At 45.6% G+C, this 16,543-nt stretch overlaps 1 long non-coding RNA gene across 1 annotated transcript in view; it reads left to right on the top strand.

Moving 5' to 3' along the window:
• The window catches only part of LOC144824587 (uncharacterized), a 100,859-nt gene that overhangs the window by 33,846 nt on the left and 50,470 nt on the right, over positions 1-16,543 (top strand). The window contains exon 2 of the long non-coding RNA XR_013609022.1: positions 11,973-12,121. This is a non-coding gene — a long non-coding RNA (uncharacterized LOC144824587). The remainder of the gene's footprint in view (positions 1-11,972; positions 12,122-16,543) is intronic.

Below are 16,543 nucleotides of genomic sequence, written 5' to 3'. Positions count from 1 at the left end.
CTTTCTGTTTGGTCTACTATTTTAAGTATTGTTAAATGTTTTGCTATATCGACCATTTCTCCTATGTATCAATATTTGATTCATGTGTCAGTCCCTAGTAAAGTGCACTGCGTGTACCAGGGCCCATAAGTCAAATGCTGTATTTAAAAGTAAAGTAGCACAATGATGAAATCGAATGTTAAGCATATCCTAACAGCCAAATAGCGGAATGAGCGGCCACCCATCCAAGAGAGTTTTATACGAGGTACCACTACCAGGTGCTGGCCTTCCGAGCGTAAGGATCGCTGGGGAACATATTGGGTCAGCAAAGGGCAGAGCATCGATGGAGTAGCAAGCTTCAGAATTTTGAATGAAAGACAAAGAGCCTTGAACTGAATCCGTTTGGCCACAGGCAGCTAATGCAGTTTCGTCAAGGTGTCCAAGACCGGTTGGAAGCGGGGAAAGCCTATCAAGATTCTTGCAGCCGCATTTTGCACCCTTTGCAGTCTCTGAACCTCTGCCTGGTTTACCCCTAACATCAGAGAGCTCGCATAATCCAGACGCGAAAGGATAGTTGATTGCACCACGGGCTGACGAGTGGAGGGGTCAAAGAATTTTAAGATAGGCTTGAGATTCTGTAAAATCGCAAAACAGGTGGCAGCAACTTTCTTGGTATGAGTTATAAAGTTAAGAGAGGTATCTACCCAGACTCCACAGTTTTTTACTTCCAGTTTTAGGTCGGGAAGGTTACCTGCCTTCTCTGGCCACCAGTTCTCTCCCCAAGCAGATGCATTTTTTCCCACCAGCAAGACCTCTGTCTTGCTGGCATTGAGCTGCAGGTAGTTGAATTTGAATTTAAATTTGAAATTAAATTTGTAGAGCGCAACTAAACCCATAGGCATCAAGGCGCTTAAGGTGGTACAACTGCTTGATCAGCGGAGGACTGGGAGCGGATTACATGTAGGATTCTTGAAAGAGCCAGGTCTTGAGTGCGTTGCGAAAAAGGGCATGGGAAGCAAGGCCCTTAAGGTCCTCAGGGAGAGTGTTCCAAAGTCTGGGGCTGAGAACTTGGAAAGCCCTTCCACCCCATCTGACCTTTGATACTCGGGGGACAATGAGCAGATTTTTGTTGGAGGAGCGAAGAGCCCTACCGGGAACATAATGGGACACAAGTGACCGGATGTCTTCGGGCCCAGTACCGTTCAGGGCACGGTGCGTAAGGCAGAGGGCCTTAAAATTTATCCTAGCCTGCATGGGGAGCCAGTGCAAGTTCTTCCTGATGGCCGAACCTGAAGAGTACTTCGCGGCATGCATGACAAACCGGGCCGCTGCATTTTGTACATTCTGAAGGCGTTGGACCAAGCCATTGTTAATGCCTAGATATAGTGCATTGCAGTAGTCCAGCCTAGAGCCTATAAGAGCCACCGCGACCTGTTTGCGTGCTTCTAGGGAGAGGTAGTGGGTGATTTTTCTTAAAATCCTAAGGGCACCACAGAAGGTGGAAACTGTCCTGCTGACCTGTTTCTCAAGGGAAAGAGTGGTGTCCAGGATAACGCCCAGGTTACGGGCAGAGGAGGATGGCGTGGGGCAAACGCCAAGGGCAGAGGGCCACCAGTCCATCGACCAAGTCTCATGTTTGGCTCCAAAAATGAGGACCTCGGTTTTCTCCCCATTCAACTTGAGGAAGTTCTTGACCATCCAACCAGCAACCGCCTCCATACAGTTTTTAAAGTTAAGAGCTGTAATATATTTACAGATTGTGTTATGGAGACCATGATCTGTGTGTCGTCGGCATAGGAAAGAACTTCTAGGCCAAAGGACCTTACAAGCCTGGCGAGTGGGGCCACGTAAATGTTAAAAAGTGTAGGGCTCAGGGAGGAGACCTGGGGACCCCACACTTCACAGGCTTGATTGGCGAGATGAAGTCGCCCAGCTTCACTCTTTGCTTCCGTTGGACAAGGAAGGATGTAAGAAGGCTGAGTGCGGGACCGTCAACTCCCAGCTGACTGAGGCGGCTAGCTAGAATAGATAGTTTGAAGTCTTCCAGTTCGTCACTGCCATTAGGCCACTCTTAAACTTAGACGAACTCAGGACGGATTTGTCACGCAGCGCCACCACTAACTGAGTGTCGTCAGCATATGAGACCATTGAAAGCTCCCATTGCTTGGCGACCTCAGCCAGTGGCTGGACGTAAAGATTGAATAATGTGGGGCTGAGTGCCGAGCCCTGCGGGACTCCTTGCTCAATTGGCCGCTCCTTAGATAGGAACGGAGGGGTTGAGACCCGGAAGGATCTTCCAGTTAAAAAATTCCTGAACCACTCCAATGCCATACCGCCGACACCCGCCGTCTCTAGTCGATGTAGCATGACCGCATGAGAGACCGTATCAAAGGCGGCACTCAGATCAAGCAGGATCAGTGCCGCCATCTGTACTGCATCCAAGATGGTCCGGAGATGTTCCGTCATACTCAACAGCGCCGTTTCGGTACTGTGGTCAGCTCGGAACCCATGTTGCGAGGCATCCAGCGTGTCATTGGAGTGAAGGAAACTTGTCAGTATGTTATTGACGTGCGATTCTGCCACTTTGGCTGGCCAAGGGAGCAAAGAAATGGGCCTAAAATTCTAGGGCTTAGTGGGGTCTAGTGAGGATTTTTTAATAATGGGGGATACCCAGGGCTGTTTCCACCTGGCCGGGATCACGGCTGATTTAAACGAGGAGTTTATTATCTGATGGAGAGGATCAAGTACGAGTGTTGATGCTTCTCTGAATTGGGCGGGTTTTAAAGGATCTGCCGGGGAACCAGATTTTATTTTCCCACATATCCTGAGAAATTCGTTCTGGGACATCTCAGGAAGTATAGTGAGTTTGTCAGTCGTCTCTGAGCTAGAAGGAGAAAGGCAAGGAGTAGATGAAAAGGATTCATAAATCACCCGTACCTTATCTACAAAAAAGGAAGCCAATGTTTCACAGTGCGTTTCGGAGACCGTCACTGATGTCGATGCTTTCTTGGCACTAAGCTCCTTCAAGATTTTAAAAATAGATTTTGATGGATTCCGACTAAGCTTGATCTCATTGGCATAGTAAGCAGCTCAAGTCTTGCAGATGGTTCTGCGATAGTTTTTTTGAGCGGAGGTGTATTTACCTTTTATTACAGGGTCATATAAAACCCTCCATTTATGTTCAAGTTTTTTACAGATTTTCCTTAGAGAGGCTAAAGACTCATTATACCATGGGTTGGATTCATGTGAACGGGCCTTAATCCAACTGGCCTGGATAAGAGAGTCTAGGGCCTGGTATGGCCAGGTGCAGAACTTCTCATTTCCCTGCTCTGTATTTTCGCAAATTTCAGGAGGGTCAGCTCTCAACAGAGCATAGAAATCTTCAAGGCGCAATTTCCGCCAACGACGTTTAAACACTGATTGGGTGTTACTCTTGTTTGGCCGGTCTTTTAAGGGCAGGGACATAATGACCAACATGTGGTCGGTCCAGGGGACTGGGATAGGAATACCCACCACTGCCTCTTCCATATTGGAGAAGATGGGGTCTAGCAAATGGCCTCCCCTGTGAGTGGGGCTATTAACCAGCTGACATAGTTGAAATGCCCCAAGGTCGGCTAACAGGCCATTTATTTTCCTATCCATAAGATCAAAATGAAGGTTTAGGTCTCCAAAGATGTTGAAATTAGATGTCCCTATTGCCAGTGAACCTACAGCTTCCAAAAGGGCTTTAATGAAGCTACTGTCATGTCCCTGGGGCCCGTATATTAGGACACCAGATAGAGTCAAGAGGGAGTTGATCAGGATACTAAAGCGAGCGCACTCGCATCCCTCAATTTCTACTTTAGTGAAGCAGCAGGCATATCGAGATCTAACCATCACAGCAATTCCTCCACTTCTAGTTTGCCTATTTAGGGTGTAAATATCATACCCAGATGGAACCGCTAAATTAAGAACTGTGGTCATGTCATCCTGGAGCCATGTCTCCGTAAGGAACAGGATGTCCAAAGCAGTGTCCTCAACTAGGTCGTGTACTTCAACATAGTGTTTAGCTAATGACCTAATATTTAGCTGAGCTATAGACAGCTGTTGTTGAGAACCAGCATTTATGTGGGTCACGAGTGCCATAGGTTTCGATAAGGAGAATCCGCAAGTACACTTAAAAGAGCCTCTCCGATGGTATAATGGGGCCTTAGTACAGGAGGCTGCTAACGTATTCAGGTCTAGGAGGGTTTCCCTAGTGTAGGTGTAGCCAGTCAGCTCGTCGCAGGCAGAATTCCTGGCGAGAGGCGACGAACTGGTGCGGACGGGCGCAGACGGGCTTGCCTTTGGCGCACATCGGCACCCCTGCTGCGCGCGTCCGCTGCGCGTTTGGGAAGATATCCCCTTATAATCCTAAGGACCGTCTGTCTAGTGCAGGATGTACCGTCCCGGAAGTCTACTCACTTCTGGTGTGCTCAATGCCGCAAACTTCCCTCCACATCAATCTGACACAAGTCAGCGGTGGACCGGGGAAGCGGCAAAGGTGCAATTTTAAAAACGAACAGCTAAGTGAGATTAAAAGCACAACTGCAGTGAATGAATTACAGCCCTTCAACGCAAGCGTCTTCTTACTTTTTGAATCAGGAGCGCTGGCAGGAAGTAGTCCCTTAAGTATCGTAGCCCAAAAAACAACTAGACTGCTGTCTAGTGCAAGATGTACCGTCCCAGAAGTCTACTCACTTCCGGTGTGCTCAACGCCACAAACTTCCCTCCACATCAATCTGACACAAGTCAGCGGTGGACCGGGGAACCGGCAAAGGTGCAATTTTAAAAACGAACAGCTAAGTGAGATTAAAAGCGCAACTGCAGTGAATGAGGTACAGCCCTTTGCGCAATCGTCTTCTTACTTTTTGAATCAGTAAAAGCAATTTTCACAGTAGCAAGGCTGACTGTTCGATAGAGAAATACTGGGATACAATATTAAATCTAATAATGCTATCTTTGGGTTGGCAATAATAGAATTTCCTTTCTGAACTTTTTTTCTATTTTACTAAATAACCGCTTCACTTGTGCAGTCAAATTGTTATTAAATTGAAAAGAAAAGGCACTTTTAGAAAGTTACCATTTCTGCTCCTAAAGCCTCTGTAACCTCCAGCTTTGTCCCTCTGAATGAGCTGTAAAACAAAGGCCTGGGTGTGGGGAGGTGTTTCTTTTCCTCTGGGAGGATGACCATTTGGGCAATGCCTAGGAACTTCAATAACTTCAAAGAGACCTCGCCATCACAGGCAGATGACACCTGAACAGGTCTTTTCCTTTATTCCCCCAGTCAGCCAAGATTTAAACCCCATTGGAGGGAGCTGCCACCAAAGATAGGTCGCCGGTGCATCACTTTTTGTGACACACCGATTGACACAACCTGCTGCCCCATATTTACAAGGACACGTAAAGTCACTCCTGCGTGGCTTTCATGTCCTTGTGAATATTCCCCTTTACACACAACATTTTGCATGAAAAGGGTGTGCCGTGGGTGTTGCTGTGGGTGTTCCCACGCAACACCCATGGCTTCTGCCGCATTTCCAGATTAACGAGAAATCGTAAACCTAGAAATGCATCAGAATGCTACGCCTCCCCAGGCAAGGTGAGGCGCAAGGAGGAAAAATGATTTCCTTTCTCCTTGTTTCTTTCCTTTTTCTATGCGTAGTGCCTTCTGCAGCACACATTGGAAGAAGAAATCACCTCTTGTTGTTGTTTTTGTGCAGGAAGGTGTCCCCTCCTGCACAAAAACAATCATCCCTGTGATGCAGGTACCCTTGTACCATGGTACAAGTGTACCTATGTTGGCGCATGGCAGCTATATGTGCGCCAACACAGGGGAGAGCAAAGGGATCTGTCATATTGTTGTAGATATGAAACATCCCTTTGCTTTGGGTTTAGCGCAGAGCAGCACAGCCAAATGGTTCGCGACACTGCGCTGATTTAATTCTTAGTAAATAAGGCCCATGGTTTGAAGTGAACATACAGGATGTTTTGTTTATTTCCCTGGCCACACCTCTGAGGTGGGCACACAGCCTCTTCATGAGTAGAGATTGGTTTCACCATCTTGGATCAGGTAGGACGCTGTGGGATTGTTTCCCGTAGCAAAAAGAACAATTGATGAACAGAACACAGAACAATGTCATACTTTCCCCCCAGTACAGAGATCTGGGCCTAAATCCATAGCTTTTTTGCTCACCATGCCATTCCAGTTTGGACCCAGCCATATGCAAATCTGTCTTGACCCTGCACCCAATAGGAACAGTCCAGCCCTAACTACCAGGCCAGGTCCTCCCTGGACTGGAAACATGCATCCTAGGACCGGTTTCGGTCTTTCAGCCTTCATCAGCCAGGCTAGCTTGACTCAAGTGGCATGGAGAGCACGGGACTCACGTCTGAGCATACCCGTCTCCCTAAGGGTGACAAATGTAAAAAGAACAATTGATGGACAGAATGCAGAAGATGTAATACATTCACCCCAGTACAGAGATCTGGGCTGAAATCCATCGTTTTTTGCTCACCATGCCATTCCACTTTGGACCCAGCCATATGCAAATCAGTCTTGACCCTGCGCCCAATGGGAACAGTCCAGTCCAAACTCCCAGGCCAGGTCCTCCCTGGACTGGAAACAAACATCCTAGGACCGGTTTCAGGCTTTAAGCCCCCATCAGCCAGGATAGCTTGACTCCAATGGCGTGGAGAGCATGGGACTCAGGTCTGAGCATACCCGTCCCACTAGAGTTGACAAATGCAAAAAGATCAATTGATGGACAGAATGCAGAACAATGTCACACATTCACCCCAGTACCGAGAACTGGGCCTAAATCCATCGTTTTTTTGCTCACTATGCCATTCCAGTTTGGATCCAGCCATATGCAAATCAGTCTTGACCCTGCACCCAGTGGCAACAGTCCAGCCCGAACTCCCAGGCCAGGTCCTACCTGGACTGGAAAAAAGCATCCTAGGACCGGTTTCTGGCTTTCAGCTCTCATCAGCCAGGATAGCTTGACTCCAGTGGCATGGAGAGCACAATTGGATTTGTTGACAAGAAAATACTGGTAATACTGGCGGGTTCGGCTCCGCCGGACCCCCTCTCGGTTTTTTTAATGTGTTTTAATTTACCCAGCACATGATAATGACCTCTAACTAGGCTACCTCGATTGCAGACATGATTGAGCCTGACGGCCATCAACAAGGATCGGACAATTCCAACCGACCTTTTATGTAGGTATATTGGTAGCCAGTATAACTCTTTCAGTAGACCTTTTTCCTCTTAGACCAAGACCGATTCATATTTATGGTTTTAGGTGCTCTACCTACTTGTCCTGAGGAAGACCACAGAATGAGGATCCACTCACCCTTATAACCGGGGGTCGAAACGTCGACAACCTTTGACACGTTGACATACACCATGGGATTCAAAATTAAATTAATGTTGTCCTTTGTGTAATGTTTTTGAAGGGACTTGCAGACCGAAATAAGGCTGTAAAGGTTTCTATTGAACAGGATTGAATTGTGTTCATATCACTTTATCTTTACCCTATCCCTCACAGACCCAATCACTCCTACTCCTCTTCACCGTTCTGTGCACCTAGAGCACTCTATTATATTGTATATATTGACACTTTACAAAAAATGTTTGGACATATACATATACTCTTTGAATAATTAGAATCATGGACTGAAGACCTGATAATCAAATTGAATGAATTAAATTCTTTATGTTTAACACAAATTCATCTTTCTGTTTGGTCTACTATTTTAAGTATTGTTAAATGTTTTGCTATATCGACCATTTCTCCTATGTATCAATATTTGATTCATGTGTCAGTCCCTAGTAAAGTGCACTGCGTGTACCAGGGCCCATAAGTCAAATGCTGTGGTGGGCTGCAGCACTGGATTGTGCCACCCACGCAAACAGCCCATAATGTGTAACTCTGGCCTGCCATTGCAGAGCCTGTGTGCAGTCTGGGAATGTCTTGTCGACTTGTCAAATGCACCCACTTGCCAGTCCCTAAACTTTCTGTTTTCTACATGTTAGTCACCCCTAAGGTAGGCCCAAGGTACCCCTGTGGGCAGGGTACATTATATGTGAAAGGTAGGACATGCCCTGTGTGTGTGGAATGTCCTGATAGTGAATTACAGCCAATTTCGTTTTTCACTATGGCAAGGCTACCTGTTCCCATAGGCCAGAATGGGCAGTTTGATTATAACATCTTATAATCCTAACTGACCCAGAGAATATGGTAGAAAAACAAATTTAGTATGCCTAAACTCAGAATGATAAAATACATCTTTTAGTAAAGTTGGATTTATTATTCTGTGTTTGAAAATACCACTTTTAGAAAGTAGGTATTTTCTAGGCCTGGGCGATAAATTCCATTCCGCTCGTGGAATTTGGGTAATTTCGCGTTCTGTGGAGAACGCGGAATTGCCAAAAATTCTGCGATCTGCGCCTTTGTGGAATTTTTTACTTGTACGCGCTTTCAAAATGTGTGTTCATGAGAAATTTCCCCCCAAGCACGCAAACATTGTCCGCGAACAGGAAAAAAGCATTGCGAACGGGCGGAACAAGCAATTCCGCGTGTTTGCGGAACTCTGCGTGCTCGCAGAGATTTGTTACCATTACGCAAATTCCGCCCACCCCTAGTATTTTCTTGCCTAACCATCCAACCTGCCTCTGCTAGGTTGTGTACTGCTTGTATGGTTTGTGAGTGATAAGGGCTGGGGTGGCCTCAGGAGGCAGGGTGAGTTAGCACTAGGCTGAATAGACCTATCTGCATTGGGAGTGGTGGAAGAGATACTACCTGGACCTGAATAGGACTGTGCCTGCCTTCCACAATGCTGGCTCCACCTCCTGTGGTGCATCTGATGACCCTGGACCACACTGACAAAGGAAGAAGTTGTGCACTGACAGAATGCTCCCAGAACTGGTTTCGACTCGGTACAGACACTTTCTGCCTTCAGAGAACAAAGAATTTGTTGGTATAAATATTGGGGCTCAAACCCCAGTACATAAGAACTCTTTTGGATCAAGAAGACTGCCAAGAAGACGAGCTGGAGACGCTGTGAGGAGGAACTACCACTTTGCTGTGTTCTTTGCTGTGTTGGCCTGCAGTAGCTGCTTGTGTCTTGGGCAGTGAAAGGACTGGACTGAACTTTCTGCAATCTACTTTTCTGAGTTTCTCTGAGGGCTTGAAGTAGAGCATGCCCCCTGTTCAAGAAGTCTCAGGAACAGCAAAGACTTGAAGCTCTTCTGCTCTCAGCAATGGGGATTGTGTGTTTTGTGCTACAACAGAAGAAAAGCAACTTGACGACGTCTACGACACCACTGACCACTCCGTGTCCTGATGGCACCGCAGAGGGCTCTGCCTCATCCCTGCACCGCGATCCTGGTCTCACTGACGACTCCTGCTGATGCCGCCACTGAGCCGCAGCTCGCACCCCGACCCGTGGGCAACGCATTCCGCACCGCCTTGCTTCACGAAGAAGTCTTGGTCTCCCCGACGACGACGCTCCACACGGGAATCGATGTTGCTGCTTGCTCTGTGATTTCGAGGGCACCGCTTGTAAAGTTACATGACACACCGCCCTCATCCCGCACCACAGCCTTAGCCTACGGACGCCGGTGCCATCGACTCCAGTTCGTCAGCCAATGACAGCGCTTCAGCAACGACGGTGATGCTGCTTGCACCGTGACCTGCCAGCACCGCGATGAGCATCACATTCACCTCGCACTGCGACCCTGGTTTCACTGACAACGCCATCTGATGCTGCCACTAAGCCGCTGCTCGCACCGTGACCTGAGGGCACCGCATGATGTAGAGCTGCACTGCGCACCACAGCACTCAACGTCTGCCGATGCCAGTGCTCCTGACTTCAACAAAGAGAAGTTCGACCTGCAAAGCTTGTGACTTTGAGAGCCCCGCCGACTCCTGCACCGACCTCCGGAACTGACACCTGCGGACGCCGTGCTTTCGGAAGCTCATCGAGAAGTCACCAACTCCCTGCATTTCTAAAAGGTACTGTTTGCGTGTCCTCCCGACACCGCAGCTGGCCCGCAATGCTGCGGTCAGCCAGAACTGTTTGGATTTGTTTGCTCACGACGCCGTGATAGCCCCAAACTGAGCTATCAACGTCAAGGAACTGTTTTTCAAGGTTGTTTTGATAACTGAAGATTTTTAAGTACTGTATTGTGGTTTTTTATCATTTTTGGTCTTGTCTTAAGTATATAAAAATATTGGATATTTTTCTAAACTGGTGTGGTGTCCTTTTGTATTTCTGTTGGTTATCTGCAAATGCTTTACACACTGACTCTAAGATAAGCCTGACTGCTCGTGCCAAGCTACCAAGGGGGTGAGCAGGGGTTATTTTAGGATTGTAACTCCCTCATTTGGACTAGAAAGAATGGTCCCTATTTGGACAAAAGTGCAATCCCTTGCCAACTAGAGACCCCCATTTCTAAAACTTTGTGATGCAAATTATAAACAAAATAACAATACAAAAGTTGCACAGGTAAAATATATAGGGACAAATCAAAAAGTGCAATGTAAACTGCGTTCTGTCACCAATTTGTGATGAAAGTTAAAGTTCATAATGGGTTAAAAAACACTCTATGAGTGTAGGTTTAGCTCCTAATTCATACAGATAGAGGTACGGTTAGTGTCCTTGGTTGATCAGCCCACTCTTGGTTTTGTCCAACCATGGACAGGGGGTGCTTGGCCAAGGGCTTCATGAAGAAAGTATAACAATATCCTTGGAGGCCTTCATGGCGGCTTTCGAGAGATTGAATTTGCTTTTTGTCCCTGAGTGTTAGCAAATGTATCAGATGGTGCCAGATGATCGCAGAAGTAAGGGCTGCTTTCAATTCGAGAAATTCCAACTTATTATTTTTTGCCCTACATATCTTTCATTTTACTGCAGCGTCATTAACAAGCCAAACTACTTCCACTGGGGTTAATATTCCAGTAACTAGTTGCACATGTGGTTGCTCTGTAGGTTCTAAAGGCAGGTAATATTTGATACTTGTCATGCCAGCTAAATTCCTGCTTATGTGCTTGACAGGACTAGACCCAATCTAGGCCTTAACTCCATTCTATTTCTGAAAGCAGACACGATGATGATGTATGCATTTTTAATTCTATGTTCAACTCATGTAACAAAAATGTGCACCTGCAATGCTTTGGATCGATATGCTCTCCTTGATGAACCATGGTGGAAGCCTGCTGTTACATTCAAGGCTCTTCATGCCAGTAGCTATTCAATTGTGTGACTTCCTTCTTTCTTTTCTGCCATTACATAACAGTCATGGCCAGTTCCAGTAAACAGGATCATCAGAATACAAATATGAGAATAAATGACAACAAGTGGATCATACACAAATGCAGGACAAAAATTTATAAAAGACACAATAGAACTTATTTTTGAGCCCCTTGAGACACTTTTGCGCCGCTGTTGCGTCACTTTTCATGATGCAACGGTAAACCCTGCGCCACATTACACCTGCACTAGGTAAAATTCATGCAGGGTGGGTGTCACCCGCATCAAAGCCTTGTAGAAGTGACGCATTGAAATGTATAAGATTTCCAGGCACCACTTCTGGGATGATGCAATGCATTAAAGATAGGCCTCCCACAAGCATTGCTGGAGTTTTGCCCTGCTTCCGACACAACTCCAGCAATGCGTGACTTTTGCACCGAAAGATACGTCAGGTATCTGTCTTTCCTTGCAACATGGAGCGCTGTTCAACAAATAAGGCAAATACAAGACCAATTTATTAAAAGAAAGTCCATTTTTATGTATTTTTTACGACCTAGAACACAGTTCTAAGGTTAATACGTTTTGAGTTATGATTTTTCAAGAGTTCGGAAAATGTAGCCCAATTGTGCACAATTATGACCAATAGGAATCAATGTGATTGAAATAGAAAATTACATACAAAATTAGGCAATGCTTTCACAAAGTTCACCGTATCGCTTTAGGTCGATGTTGGAACCAGATCGAAAGTTCCAGCAGGACAAGTTTGGGAGCATCCCAGATAATCTGGGAGCAGACGGCTGAGAGTCTTGGAAGTTGGCGTGCAAAAGATGAAGGGAGCCACTAGAAAATGACTGCACAGGTGGACTTACTGGTAAGTCTGGTAGGTCTATTTAGAGGGAGAAGGTTCCAAGGTGTACAAAGTGACCCACTAGGGTCAACCGGGTCACTCTCAACCTCCTCTTGCCTTCCGAGAATGAAGAGTCGATGACACAGTAGAGAATGCAAGCAAACTAGTTTATTCACAAGATACACTGCAGTGGAGTCCAGTCTGATCAGCCTCCTATGATGGCTGACGACGGACTGACTCTAACAAGCATAAAGTTGCATTATGTAGGTTGCGGAGCACACAAAGACCCGCCTATTATTGAAAAGTACTGGTAGCTGTCATAATACAATGGGGGCACAGAACATAAGTCTCGAATCTGCTTCCTGGTACAAGTTATCTACTACCCAAGGTCATCTGTCCTATCCTCCCTTCTAGACAGGTGGGAGAAGGCCTCTATGTAGCGCAAAGCTGCCACTGTAGAGTTAGATAAAATAAGCAACTTACGCCCAAAATACTCTCTAGCTCTTTCACCCCAGCCATGACGGTACCACCAAATGAAATAATAGAGGAAAGGATATATCCAAAAGTGATACCATTAGTATGATTATTAACTTCCAAATCGGTAACGCCTTCACAAAATTCCTTGGTCAATGTTCTTTTTACCCATCTTATATTTGGTTTATGCCTATAAGTTACCCCAAGAGATAGCACCATTCCCAAAGCCACATCCTCTGTACCATTGTACATATTAGTATATGTAACATTTGATAAAAAATAAAAACCTGGATGTTCATATAGTGGGCCTTGATAATCTAATGGAACACATCTAGTATTCATTCCCTTCATACTGGGATCATCCTTTCTTCCTAAACGCATTACATTTTTGTACACTACTTCTACAGAGCAATTGAGATACAAATAAGCGTCAGTACTATTTATTACAGGGCAACACGCCAGACAAAAACCTGCCTCTTGAGTGACAGGTAGATTTTGGTAGTGCCAACCTGTCAGGGTGATATTTCCTTTACTAAGGTACAGATCACCACAAGACATCTCAGGCATGCATCCAAGGTACCCTGTTCCCCTCGGCTTTTTGTAGTATAAGCAAGGTCTAGGATATCCCAGGCCGAATTCACCTTTTAACTCTATGAATTGGGGAGGACGAACATATGTGTAATTCACCAATGACAATGGATAAGCAGTCCATACAATTATAACAGAATCAGTAGGATAACAAGCTGTGTTGTCCCCAAAGAATTTTCAATGTGTGTCTAAGAAGACATTGCTATAAATTGTTCTTTTGCTGCGACCTGAGGAAACAGCCTGATATAAAACACATGATGAGGTAACTCCAGAGCACTCCAATATCCAGAACAGCCCCCGCCCACCAACAAAAGCAACAATATAACATAACTACAGCCCAAAATGTTTTCTTCCTAAGCAACCATTCAAAACTAATCTGCCCTGGGCGCAGGGCAACAAGAAACTGTTCATCTTCTGCACGAGGTCGACCAAACAGATACATCTTTACCACAATTTGACAAATCAAATCACCAGAGAAAGAGACGTTATATGATGAAGCCAATGATGGAAAAGAAGCAAAAACAAAAAAGGAAAAAACTAAACAACAAAAAAATCTGAGTCCGTTCCAAGCCTTCCTAGTAGGCTTCTATTGTCCAATCCTCGGTGGTGCTATTGAGCATGCAGCAGTGGAGCCACATTGTTAAAGCCCATATACAAATGTTCAATGTTCTCAGGATAGGGCACTCTCCCTCCTTGGAAAATACCCTCAGCTTATCCTGTCCTGTGTCACAGGCAGTACACCAAATCTTCCACTCCCTTGTCTAATGGAAACATGCACAAACAAGGGGCGTTGGCACTAATCTTATCCAATAAAGTCCATCCCTAATTACACTCACTTCTCTTTTGGTGCATTCTGTTGAGGACGCAAATTGTACCTTTCTACTCCAGGCACTGTCTCATCTTGAAGAAGAATCTGAAATTCAGGTTGCACCGGGGACTGAGACTCAGGTTCCTGCAAATCAGATGAAGTGGAAACCTGAGCAGCCTTAATTTCTGGGCGAACAGGTGCATTCAAAACTGCATCATTTTCTTCCTCTATCTGCCTCCAAACTAGTTGGGATTCGAAGAACAGAAGAAATCTTGGGACTTTCTCTGTCACTTGATGCCCTGGTGCCATCACGCACCCAGGCATCATGGGGAAGGGGTAGCTACACCCATCTGCAGTGAGAAGCGTGGATCCAATGCTTCCGACCTTCCACTCTTACCTCTGTATTCGTTGTGATGAGGACCAGACAGGGTCCCTTCCATCTAGGCTCCAAAATGTCTCGTCTCTGGAAGCACTTTACCAATATATAGTCGCCAGACTGAATGGTGTGCCCAGGCCCCTCAGGTGCTGAATGTAATCCCTTGTGTATCTGTTGGTGAATAGAACACAAGCTTTTAGTGAGTTCATACAAATAATCAACCAATAAAGGATAATCTATCTCAGCAAACTTCTTCGGCCTAGGGACATCCCACAAATTTTCTGGACGACCAAAAATCACCTCATAGGGTCATAATCCTGTTCTGGAATGGGCTGTCATTTTGGTAGACAATACGGCAAGAGATAAGGCATTTGGCCATTGCAACCTAGTACTTTCCTTTTTGCCAATTTTAGTTTGAGAGTACCATTGTACTTCTCAACTAAACCTGCTGACTGAGGGTGATGGGCTGCATGGAATTTTTGCTTGATGTGCAGACCATCGCGCACCAGATGGATCACCTTTGCATTGAAGTGACTTCTGTTGTCTCTCCAAATCAAACGGACTCTATCAACGGACCATGTTGAATGTTGGTCCCATGTGAAGTCAAGAATCCTCTATCTGCCCAGGGCGTCCAAAATTAAGGATCACCCCGAAGGCATACTGGCTCTCAGTATAAATATTGACCGCCAGTCCTTCACTCAATTCACATGCTCGCAAAAGAGCTATCAGCTCTGCAGCTTGCGCAGATTGATGAGGAACACGTGGTGATAGCATACGCCACTGTAGTGGTGCCACCTGACAATTTGAAACAAGAGCCATTGACATATACTTCCCCTTGAGGATCAGATAGGGGAACATCAGTCAGGTCTTCGTCTCCTACTCTGTCCGAAACAGACATGGACATCCTTGTCCTCTTCTTCCGAAGCGAGGGGTAGTAACATGGCTGGATTCAGTGTGGCACATCTCTTGATAGTAATATGAGGTGCAAACAATGTTAATTCGTACCCAGTCAGGCGAGCACTAGTAAGGTGCTATGTCTTTGATTTATTCAAAAGTACATCCACAGCATGCAGTACTATAACAATGAGATCATGATTGAGAATGAGCCCTGCTGATTGTCGGATAGAGACTGCCGCAGCTGCCACAGCACCTAAATAGCTTGGGAGGGCTCTGGCGACAGGGTCAAGTGTAGCAGAAAAATAAGCATACGGCCTCTACTTACCTCCAAAGGCTTGTGTTAACACAGAGATTGAACATACTTTGTGTATGTACAACACGAAGGGCTCCTTATACTCAGGCGTGACATGCACAGGTGCAGAGCATAGCGCAACTTTTAGTTGTTCTAAAGTATGCTGACATTCATGCGTCCAAGGCAAGGGTTCATGCACATCTTTAGTTATCAGGCAAAGAAGAGGCTGTGTTAATAAAGAATAAGCAGGTATCCAGTGCCGACAATACGAGGTGATGCCTATGAAAGCACGCACGTCGCTCTGAGTCACAGGGACAGTCATATTAACAATGGCATCAACCCGCTCATTTGTTAACCGCCGACCCTCCTTCGACAGCAGGTGACCTAAATAGGTGACCTGATGTTGACAATATTGGAATTTGAAAAGGGACACTTTATGTCCTGTCTTTGCCAAATGCTTTAACAATTTGACTGTGGCATCCCGACAACCCTCTTCGGTATCTGAGGCTATCAAAATGCACATTTTGCAATCATAAATTACCTGTGGAAGAGAGAGAGAGTTCAATTGACTTTTCAAAGCTTGGCTATGAATAATAGGACTTTCTGTATATCCCTGTGAAACTTTGCAGAATTGAAAGCTTCTGCCAGCTAATGCAAAGCCGAATAAATAAACCGGCTGTCAGGATGGACAGGAATGCTGAAAAAAGAATTTAGCTGTGGAAGAAACCAATTTTAAAAGGGCAGTAATATCAGGAACTACCGGAAACTGAAGAACAACTTTTTTGTTTATTTCCCACAAATCAATCCCAAAACGATGGACATCAGGATGTGCATTAGGGGAATCCACAGGTGCCTTTTTAAGAATAGGGATAATGGGGCTATTACACACATTCCCTACTGTCTCCTCTACCACCTCCAATTTGATCAGGTCCTGTATAATCTGCATCAAAGCCTGTTCCCCAGCCTCTGATATTTTGTATTGAGGAATTCAACTTTCTCTTTGACCTTTAT

Source organism: Lissotriton helveticus, chromosome 3_1 (assembly GCF_964261635.1).
Source record: "Lissotriton helveticus chromosome 3_1, aLisHel1.1, whole genome shotgun sequence".
NCBI classification, from domain to species: domain Eukaryota; kingdom Metazoa; phylum Chordata; class Amphibia; order Caudata; family Salamandridae; genus Lissotriton; species Lissotriton helveticus.
Note: the sequence above shows the minus strand (reverse complement) of the source record. Positions and strands in the feature narration are given on the sequence as shown.